This window comes from Colias croceus, chromosome 1 (assembly GCF_905220415.1).
Source record: "Colias croceus chromosome 1, ilColCroc2.1".
In the NCBI taxonomy this organism is placed as follows: domain Eukaryota; kingdom Metazoa; phylum Arthropoda; class Insecta; order Lepidoptera; family Pieridae; genus Colias; species Colias croceus.
This window is the reverse complement of record NC_059537.1, coordinates 9,978,970-9,991,055: the sequence shown is the minus strand read 5'-3', so window position 1 is coordinate 9,991,055 and position 12,086 is coordinate 9,978,970. Positions and strand designations below refer to the sequence as shown.

At 32.9% G+C, this 12,086-nt stretch overlaps 1 protein-coding gene across 1 annotated transcript in view; it reads right to left on the bottom strand.

Moving 5' to 3' along the window:
• LOC123691608 (protein windpipe) overlaps nucleotides 1–12,086 on the bottom strand; it is a 33,095-nt gene that overhangs the window by 7,592 nt on the left and 13,417 nt on the right. Inside the window, exon 2 of the mRNA XM_045636098.1 lies at nucleotides 7,663–7,709. The gene's annotated coding sequence lies outside the window, so the exon portion shown is untranslated. The remainder of the gene's footprint in view (nucleotides 1–7,662; nucleotides 7,710–12,086) is intronic.

The following is a 12,086-nucleotide window of genomic DNA, read 5'->3' as shown; positions in this document are numbered from 1 at the left end:
ACAGTAGATATTTCGACCGCGTATTTTTTGGGCGGGAATCCCATAATACTTTTTAATGTATAAAGATATCTTAGTTACTTCTTAACATAAGCCAATTTAAGAACCGTTATCAAATCCACATATAACATTAATCCACCATAAAATACATGTGCCTTGAAACATTTAAGAGATAAACTGTATTTTTTTCCAATTTTGCAGTTTTAAACAACCGCAATAAGCTTCAGCGATACGTAATTTAAAAATAAATTGGTGTAAGAACAAGAATTACAGTCTAAGAGCGATAAATGTATTTCCTTTAAGTAATAAAATACATTCGTCCCTACTTTCCAGTTAATAGCGTCCGTTTTATGCGCCCGCGCATTTCGTCATAAACCTTGCTCGGAATTCCATTCCAAGTGTAAAACACAATTCATTTATTCAGAGACAGGTCACGTTAGTACACAAATCACGTCATATGACTGAAGTCATGTTCTGTGTAAAGGTACAAGTCCGAGACGGGCCGCAGACCGCAAACTGCAACCGCAAACTGCAAGCGACACCACTTGTTTCTATGAACATCTATGAAATTGATTCCAAGCGCGGCAACACTGCTGCCTGCAAACGCAACGCGCAGCGTGCGGCCGCGGCGCGCAGCGACCGCAGACTGCAGTATGCAAATGCCACCTGCGCGGAAGTGACAAACTATCTTTGTCTTTTTTGTTTATATCATTTAGACACGGTTCTGTGCATTGTGCAGCCACGGCATGCAGCCGCAGTTGGAATAGCGACCGCAGGCAGCATTGCGGTAACCGCAGCCGGTAGCCACAGTGTCGCCTGCGGTTGCAGTCTGCGGCCCGTCTCGGACTTGTACCTTAATATATTATGTTTTATTAAGTTGTTTGCAATTTGTCTATTGTGCGATGAGCCGTGTATGACAAGGCTTGAGAATATTAGAATAATCAGAGCTGCTTGCTGATGAAACATTGAAAGCAATTTTATAATACCTTGAGTACATAAATGTTTGAAAAATAGTTAATCTATTTTTAATTTTTGTCATTTCATTGTGCGGTCGATCGTATTTTTGAATGCATTTTATCGAGTTGAAAAAGATTATCATACAAAAACAAGAGGCGATTGCAATTTAAACTAGCCGGTTACTTTCTGAGGCAATTATTATTTCACTCGAATAAAAACATTACGAAGCGACAGTTTGATGATACATAATTATTAATTTATTTCAACGCAACAAAGTAATGTATCTCACGTTATTCGTATACAAAAGGCTATCAGGAGTAACTCGATTCACAGAACGTTACCATTTGTAGAAAACGGTGTAAAAACGACAAACATCCAACAAGGTAAGTTGACGCAGTCACTAACCTCACTCGAACAAAGACAATTTAGTCTGCAAAGCAAACAAACATTCAAACGAACTCGTTATATCAAACAATCTCGGATTTCACTCATATACGAGAAATGAGAACTGTAGTGAACTGAAAAGTGATTTTATTTGCGGGTAAACACTCAAGGTGATGTCGACATTGTCTTTCGTTGGATAGCTTCCAATTTTTGGGATTCTGTGATATTGGGCACAAAAAATTCTGCTTTCGCTTTTTATTCATCATCGTTCCGTTGCAATTGCGAGACGTCGTCACAGTAATTTGATATGTATGTCTTACAAACATCAACAAATTGCAAAATACGCAGGAAATGGCTTAATTTAAAAATACTTAAGTTTTACGGTTGATGTATTTTTATAGAGGAATATAATATGTTTACAATATTTTACTAAACAAATTATTATGCTATATTATAAGCCTAAAGATAAGCCTAAAGAATACAAAATGCAGCATGCATTCATTGATATAAATTCAAACTGACTTTACGCATAAAACACGCAGTGATATATTTATAGTTACATTCAATTGAACGTGTCTGTTTATCATTACATAAATTCAAACACCTCCACTAACCCAATTATAGACAACAATGAAGTAATATTGCAGTACCCTCATTCCGTCTGCCCACTGCAGCATACATTTGTGTTTATTATTTATGAGTTTGGCAAAATGCGTCAAACACACACGTCAAACGGTTTTTTTTGCACGAAAAAATTGCCGGTCACCGTATAAATAGATGTTATTATAAAACGAGTCGGCATATTAGCACATTAGCTTAAACTATGCTGCCTTTGATCAAGACCTTAATAACATTACATCCAGTGTTGTTTATAAAGTTTATTTTGTTAAACTTTTGAGAGTTAAACTATTTAGACTTTTGATTATATAGAGTTTTAAGCAATTAAAATCAAATTAATTTTTATTTATGAACATTTGTTTACATTATCTATATAATAAACGTCTTGAAGATATACTTCTTAGGTACATGCCCTTATACCCCTTGATCTTCTAGACGGATTTCGATAGAATGCACACAAATATTTCGTACATTACTGATTACACATTAGACTATGCAATAGAGTGCTGTTAACTTTCATCCAAATATAAATCGTTATCCCCACATTTAATTGCACTCAAAGCAGGAAGCGAACGATTAACGTTAAAAAAACTAAGAATAAAAGTAAATTGGTATGAAAACCTAGTAACACAGTGAATGTTTGGTATGTTGGGGCACGGTGCCAAAACTGAGCAGCTGGGGCAGACGCGTGGTCGCCCGAACTTGACTCTTGATTAATTAATTAGCTATTGTATTAAATTTAGATAATCTTGTATTATTGGTACGTAGAGTATGTTGTTCATGTTTGAAAGAAAGCGGGATGCTGGAATGAAGCACCAAAAAATAAAATTTAGTAATTTGTTTACATAGTCTTTTTAAACATATTTTCGCATGAATAAGTACGCACAATTTCGAATGTAATGTAAAATAATAACTAACTAGGTACCTACATATCTAAATTCTAATAAATATTAGGTAGGTACATCCTTTTTCGAAACGACGTGACATCACACAGTTTAAGTTTCAAAATCAGTAATATGAGTATAATAAAATAATTAAACAATTTCTTGCTCTTGCCAACTTGTTTTTTTATGCAATGAGGTGAAAGATTTGTTTTTTTAAGAAATTACTAGAACAACAATCCACGATAACCGAATACGTTCTGATAGCGAGTTATTATTGAACTATTAAATACTTTCAACAGTGACCCTATTAATTAATTTATATATTATTCGCATACGATAAGCTTGTTTAAAAGTTCACCATCTAGGTCAAAAATAATTGCTTTTTATTTACAATATAAACGTATTTAAAAATTTTAACTACGCACAATGCGCCTGTCATACACCGTTATGTTTTAATATCAAATTTGTATGTGTTTAATGAATCTAGACATAAGATTTATCTAGATATGAACAAAGTAGGTCGTATTAAATCATCGAACAACTTCGGTCAGTAGGTAGTGTTTGATTGAAGTTACCGTACGAATTAATAGCAAATATAAAATCCGTATAACAAAGCAGGTAATGTAATAAATTATCACAATATACTTTAATTCTCTGTAACTGAGTTTAAGGTGAAATATGAACATTATTCTTGTAAAGTAAGCAACTTATCGGAATATGAATCGAATCATTTTTTACCAATCATCATTTACCGATAAGAAATCGTCTAAAATTAGAATAAGAATCGATTGCAGATAGGCTATTATAATTTTGCTATCATTTCTCATTAAAACGTAATAGATATTTGTACTATTAATCCAATATCCAACGTTCAATGTACAATTATTAATAAGTATGACTTCGTGAAATAATCGTGATTTGTCTCATTAATAATTAATTAACCGAACAATATAATACATAAAATATAAACTATTGAGATATCAGTAAAGTTATTTACTTGTACGAATAACCTCGTATCAATATGCAATAAATATTCCATATCTATCTGATGTAAACTAACTCATGGATAAAATATTTATGATGAAAACATACTGATACTGATTTCTTAGGATACATGGAGCGGGGATTTAGTCCATCGTCCGGTGAGATGAGGCGGCGTGAGACGTGCTCCGTTCACGCCGCCCTATGAGGTAAGAGCTGGCGGGCTCATAGTTTTTGTGTCGGCCTGGAGACGGGCAGCTGCTGATGGGGTCACGGAAGAATTCTACCTATACCCGTGGCCCCGTCGTTTATGTGGCTTGACGGAACACAGTGGGGTTTTGGTCGGTAGGAATCCGACATAACCCGCGGCCCTTTCCCCGGACGCCGTGGGTATCTATGCAAGATTTCCCCACTTAAAAAAAAAAAAAAAAAAAAAAAAAAGGATACATTTTATATCACTACTTCATAAAAACTTGTCTGTTGAAAAATAACAATTGAATCAATGCATAATTCAATTTCTTTTGCTCATAGATAATTTTAAGATTCACATAAAAATAATAATAATCAATGTGACACAAAACATGTGACGTAAACATTCTTGGTTCTACGATTACAACAGGATACGCGAATATCCTAAATTCACGATAATTCTGATGACGTAGTGCAGATTAAAAATACGTTATCTAGCAGATAAACATTTGTGATATCCTTTTTCAATTTCTGCGAAGAATCGCCGAACATTCTCATGGTCGTATGTTATTCTAGTATAGGAAAAAATGTTTTCAACTGAGATTGTGTTTGTTTTTGTCTCGCACTAATGTGCTAAGTTGTTCGAGCTTCCAACGTCATTGCGGGGTGTGGGGTCAACTTTTTGTGTACAAATAAAAACATTATACAATATGCCACTGAGGGTCATAACTCATAGCTATGAGATGAACATCAGGGTATAGCTTGAATAAAATGCATTGTATTTTCTTGATATTGAATTTAAAGTTGTATTTTGTAAACTAGCTCAGACCATGTAGTTGCTTGTAATATGGAATGGTTTTATGTTAATCTTCATTTAGTTCTATTAGATAGAGTAATATTAGAGCATCGTATTAATTAAGGCCAATTTTTCCATTTATAATTAACCTATTAAATTTTGAAACATTTATTTGTACGACAGTTAACGTTATTTATTTTAACTAGGCTCACCGTCTATATTTAAATCGACTACCTACTCATTTAAAAAGTATAGCCTGAGGCGAACGACAGCATCTCAATTAAAGACAAGAAGGTGGATATGGATTTACAAGATCCATTCATAATAATAACAGTAATGTTATTCTATACACTTTATAAAATTGAAAAATATCAGTAGATAATATAGACCTGAAGACTAAGACATTATAAATTGCAACAAAGTATCAGTTTATAGTTATTTATCCAGACCATATCACCATAGAGATAGTATACGCATAAAATATTTGTTTATAAATACTCAATGAAAATAAAGATTGCACTGTCTTATTGCATTCCAATCACAATTGGATAAAAACTTGAACGAACAATTTAAAAAGTAAAAGACATCTCGTGCCTGTAGTTAATTGAACAACAATCATTTCATTAAGTAATTTATTCTCCTTATCATTACGTACTTTTTAATTAATTTATTAACGATTCGATCAAATATCTTTTTTTTAATCGTTTTTTATTTAGGGGCTAGCTTTCCGCCTGCGGCTTCGCCCGCGTTTTCAAAGAAAAACCCGCATAGTTCCCGTTTTCGTGGGATTTCCGGGATAAAACTTAGCCTATATTACTCGTGGATAATGTAGCTTTCGAATGGTGAAATGGAAAAGTATGGTGAAAAAATGGTGCAAGAATTTTTAAAATCGGTCCAGTAGTTTATGAGCCTATTCATTACAATCAAACAAACGAAGTTTTCCTCTTTATAATATTAGTGTAGATTTTTGTCCTAAAGAACGATGACAATCCCATCGTAAAATATCTTGACTGATGTGTTGGTCAGAAGAGATTAGTTTTCAAGGATTTTCCTCTATGTGCTTAAATGGACAAGAGATAGCTATGAATCATTAAGTAGGTGTATTCTGACGTCACTTTAAATCATCTTGTCTCACTGTTTGTTGTTTTGAATGTAGTGTAAAAATAATGGACGTCGGAAAAAGTATTTTAAGACACATGAATGGTGATCACATAACAGTCTTTGTTTAACGTAACGTAAACACTATGGGAATAGAGTGGTCAATATTTATAAAGGCAATCATTACGCACACTATTTTTTAACCGACTTCAAAAAAAGGAGGAGGTTATCAATTCGGCCGGTATATATATTTTTTTTTTTTTTTTATGTATGTACACCGATTACTCCGAGGTTTCTGAACCGATTTACGTGATTCTTTTTTTGTTCGATGCGGGATGGTGTCGAATTGGTCCCATAAAAATTTTATTCGGCTAGGTCTAGTAGTTTTTATTTTATGAGCATTTTTGTCTGTACTCGATGACTTAATTTCAATGTAGCAAGTAACTTTGATTCACTTCCCGGTAACCGATTGAGCTGAAATTTTGTATACGAATGTAAATTGGATAGCGATGAAACATTATCATGACATGGAGCTGATCTGATGATGGAATCGGAAGGTGGCCATAGGAACTCAGTAATATATTGACTCAATTTTATCGAGTTTGGGCTCGTTTGATTCGTGTTGAAAAATACACTAAAAAGTATTAAATAAAAATAACTGCGTTAAAAACAACCGACTTCAAAAACGGAAAAGTAAGAAATAAAAAAGATTTGATATTATTAATTACTACATATTATTTTTATGTGCTATTTATTAAATAGGTTTGAAGTCGGTGCCAAACACTAAGCACTTAGTATTAAGCCCATGCACCGACATCAAACCTTTTTAGTAAATAGCACATAAAAATAATATGTAGTAATTAATAATATCAAATCTTTTTTATTTCTTACTTTTCCGTTTTTGAAGTCGGTTGTTTTTAACGCAGTTATTTTTATATCGTGAAGACTTGTCTGTTTTTCTAGGTTTCATGGCTCTGTACTTTATGAAAATATCCACTAAAACCATATACATTTTTTGTACGTGAGTAATCGGATATCTTGACTAACTCATAAATAAGCATAGATACGAGTGTAAATACAAAACCAGCAAGTCATGAATTTATCTATATCTATCTATCTTTGCCACTTTTTATTTTTTTTATTTGATGAATATTATTTTGCAGCTAACAAATAATCGACACTTTGCATTTTCTTTATGGAAAGATACTATATCCATGTAATGTCAACATTCTCTAAGTCAGGTTGAACAGATCTAGACGCTTAATTATACTCGCATGAAACGTTTTGAAAAATTCTACTGCCTTGGATTTAACATGGTAATAAACAAATGTGTCATCGAAGACATGATGCATCAGAAGGAGCTCTTATATTATACCAAATTAATACGAATACGAGATTGATCAGCGTGGTAAGAATTTGTCAAAAGTAAATTCGAAATAACCAGTTCCACTGGAATTACTGTTAACTTTTTAAATATTTCCAACGTCCTAATGGATGCATAATATGTCTCCTTTGTAATTAAGTCAATTAATAACAGCCATATAAAATGAGAGATTCTAAAGTAAATTCAGTACGTAAAAAAAAGCAACAGGTAACATCAAAATAATATGCAAATATAATAAATCTTGCAGATAACCGATTCCCGAAGACAGGTAGAAAGCTCTCTGAATTTGTAATTTAGTAGTTGGTGTGTGAATACTTTTATTGCTTTTTATTTTTAAGTACTTCTTAAATAATCATACTGTAATTGAAACTTACTCAATGTAACCAGGCTCGGCGGTTAAGGCATCCCACTTCGTGCACTTCTGAAATAAGAAAAAAAAATTAGTAATTAATTTTAAATGTATAGTTACTGCATTCTGAGAAAGGACAACTGAATTTGATCAATAGTCTTTTTTAACAATGTGATTTATTGGAAATTTTCGGCGAAAGACACTGATATAAACATTGGTTCACGTCTGCAATTCAAAGCCCTAAAAAGCCGACACGCTTTAAGTTTTTGCAAGGCCTTCGGAATGTTATTCACATGCAGCTGCTTCGTCAATGAAGATCACAATAAAATACTTGCTTCAATAACCTTATCAAATACTATCCCGTATAATAAAAGGACAGGCGAACAGATGTTTGGAGCCGGATTCCGTATTATTACCCGCATGCAGGTAAAATATCGTACGATCAAACGTTACGCCCTTTGGCTTGTAACGGTCACAGGCCACAGCTAGAAACTTGTGAGAAATATGTGTACGCCATGTGAAGCATATTAATTAAAATTAAATATCAATGTTCTATTCGCTTCGAGCTTATTGTGATAGTTGTGATTTGCCTCGAATCAACGTCAGTTCAAAGGCTATCACCTTGGCTATCACGAACAGCGCCGTGCCTTATTAGTTCCATGATTCTTATAATATGCGACATTTAATTTTATTTATTGCATATATAATCTATACTCGACTTTTAAGTATACTCAATTAAATCTGCGTTGTCGTTAGCATGGTAGAAACTTTAAAAGTAGCGTTATTCAGGCGATAATCTTATAGAAATAAAATGTTTATGTAGGAATAATGTTTAAATAAATTGATATAATATGAGTTATTACTAATTAAGAAATATCAATTAAACCCGATTATTATACAGAATCACGTCTCAGAAAGATATCAAATGATTGGACATTAAATATAACCCCAAGGTAACTTTCCCTACTGAAAGGTTATTATGCCACAATTATTTATAAATAAATTCTACGTAAGTGCACAGGTTTTTGGAACGAATGAATGACAATATTTCCGCCGTGAACATAACAAGGTCAAAATCGAATATGATAGCGATTGACTTTGATTTGACTCGCTGTATATCATTTGAGATAACGATAATTATTAGAATAACTTTAAATCTGTAATAAAACATTGCAGATAACATATTTTTACATGCATTAAACAAACAACCGGAATCCTTATGAAAATAAAGTATAAATTTTATATTACGCAACATATTAAGTTTGTTTGCGTAATTTATGAGAATTAGAGTGACTTCACCTCTGGAGATAATTATGCAGTTTGCGACAATGCCTTGCGATAGGCATACGATTCATAAACACGATAGCTCATAGTACAAACTCCATTCTAACGCAGTTGGTGTTTACGAACTTTGTTATTTGCCTATAATAAACGATACAGCTTATTTAAATGCAGCAGTGAAACATAATTTTGTTCCTAAAATATCTGTAACAACTGGCCATGCGGTAGTTAAAGTAACGGTAAATATAAACCGCTTCAAATACCGTACGGGATATAAACCAAAAATGGCTTTGCATTGCAATTTGCAACGTTCTCATATTACCAAATATGGCTGTATCTAGACAACATTATATGAGCACGATTTTGAATTATTAACATCCTTACTTTAATATAACTCATAAGTGACTGACTGACAAACAAAGGGACTGTCGACGCACAGCCCAAACCATTGGACGGATTGGGCTGAAATTTGGCATGCAGGTAGATGTTGAAAGGATTTTGATCAATTCTACCCCGAAAGGGATAAATAAGGAATGAAAAGCCACAGCTAGTAAATAATAAGTAAGTAACGTACGTTGAGTGCAATCAATCAATCAATAGTTTAAAAGCCTTGAATAGGGTTTCTGTTAGGCTAGCACGGTAATAGGTTATGAACGTACTTTGTCGGTTTCATGATTGCGGGGAAGACTAGCAGCTGAGCTCTAGTGTGACAATGAAAATATAAATACACTTATATTGCTATTTTTATTGGTAACGACGTGTTTACATTCTACCCAACGATTTAGGGCTAATGTATTCATTACAATTCCAAAACATTGAAGTATTTGGCAAACAATCGTAATTGATCTGGAAAATAAAAAAGGGGACACACTCAAATAAAAAAGTATATTTTTGTCCAAAGAAAAAACAACAAACACTTACGGTCATAGCCATGTTAACATTAAAATTACACATTGTATGTCAATAATTTTGGTAGCGCCAAAAACATTACATGCATTCTTGAAACTTCAATGGCACATTGTTTTGAATAATATTTAATTATATTATTATTCATACCTAACCATGCATATAAAATATAATAGCTTAGCCTTATTACTGTCCCTACAGACAAACCGAAAACTTATGGATTATTGACAATAGTAAATATACCACAGAATGTGAAAGTAATTGAGTGTTCACTGTTTGCAAATTTGTGATAAGTAGATCATAGAGATGTCAGTTGTACTGAAATATCTATTGAAAACAGTGATGAAATACTATTTTGAAACTATTATTTAAATAATTCATATAGGCATCATCACAGAGTAAAATAAATAGAATTCATATTAAAATTTATGCAGTTTATAGCTATCAGAACATATTATGGTTCTAACAAAACGAACAAGAAAGGCTTTTAAATAAAAACAAAACACACTTCAAACGTTAACGTCATAATAACTGTCGTCTTAACTTATGTTATGTAGTATTAGCGTTAATGCTTTTCTATTTATAATGAAAACATCGTAGACAACGTTACAGCTAAAATATATCAATGACGAGACAGATTGAAAATCCTTTAGTCAATTTATTTCAAAGCAAGTTGGTAGTCAAGGAATACGCAATTCAGATCGGAGATACGCATTGTAGAAAATTAGAAACATTTGCGGTTGCTTGTTGTTGACCATTAGTGCGTAAATTGCATGCAGTTCTCATAGTAATCCCATCTGCCCAAGATTCATTAGCTGGATCGCAACTTCAGAACGAAACTATCGTGGGAACCGATTGAATCATGCTTCCTAGCTTATTGTACGTCTTGCGTCTATATAAAATGCAACTCGCTGTTATTTTCTTAGCAGTTTTCATATATACGGTATTATAGTAGAAAATCATAGTACTAAGTATTATATTTTCTTTGATCGAGTTTGTAAACCACAGTCCATACTTTTTCCTAGTATTATTAATACAAGGCCAACCAAAACCAAAGCAGGAAGGGTAACATACAATTCAAATTTTAATTGATGACATTTAGAAGCAGCTGCAAAAAGAAAATACTAGCACCAAAATAAATCACCTAGACTTATTACGATTGTTGAAATACTTCTTGAGGAAATTCTCAAATTCACGATGCTGCTAATTTATTACCACATTTGCTTGCTTACCATGTTGACATATCAAACAGACCAAGCCCGTACAAATGCTCTCACTGATAAAGGTGTTTGCATAAGCACAAGGTCAGGGGGACAGCACTTACCGATAATATTGTCCAACAAAATCGATATTGCCAATAGTCATGGGAATAAATAACGTCACTTTACAAGTTTTTTAATTCTACATGACGCCTATGGATTAATATTAACCCTAGAACACTAACCTTATTTTTCAACGTTTAATACTAACCTTCGTCGTTTCGACTACGCTGTTTATTGGAGGGGATTTAGGGGTTTAATTAAAAAAATATATTTGTAGTTATGTCTTTATTTTAAGGACAAGGTATTAATCTACATATAAAAATATAAAAATATTTATTTTAACATAGTTTTAATTCAAACAGTCATCAAAATGAGATCACAGTTTACACGCTTTATGAACATTCTTAATTTTTTTGAAAAATTCCGTACAAATAATATATACCTCTAAATTGCTCGAAATAAAGTATTACTTACAAAAATAATATCTGGAAAATTAATTAAAAATATAATTTTGATAATAGCTTAGGATCTAAAACATTTGTGACACACATCAAGTTTGTGTTCCCCACACAACGATTTTTGCACCTAGTGCACCTATTTTTAGGTCTACCTTTGCTTTACGGAGGGACATAATATAGCATATATGTTTATTTTAGTTTGCTATGGAGGCACATTAGCAGCATTACTTTGCTCAGTCTCATTTATAACTTTCACATTATTTATTTCTGGCATGTTTAAAATTTATGTAATTGAGTCCCAAAGAGTATCAGTAATGTCACCAGTAATTATACCTGAAAAGCATTGAAGAGGATCTAAAATATCTCGAAAAAAGCGTCACACACAGGTCCACGTGCTATGTATCTATGTTCTTTGAAGGTCTTCTGCTTTGTGGCCTTGACTGTTGTGATGACCATAATATGTGTTTGTCTTTCCCAAGAAGAATGGTATGCGATGGTCTTGTAATCGCTAGGGTCAGCTGAAGTGCTAGGTATCTCATCTT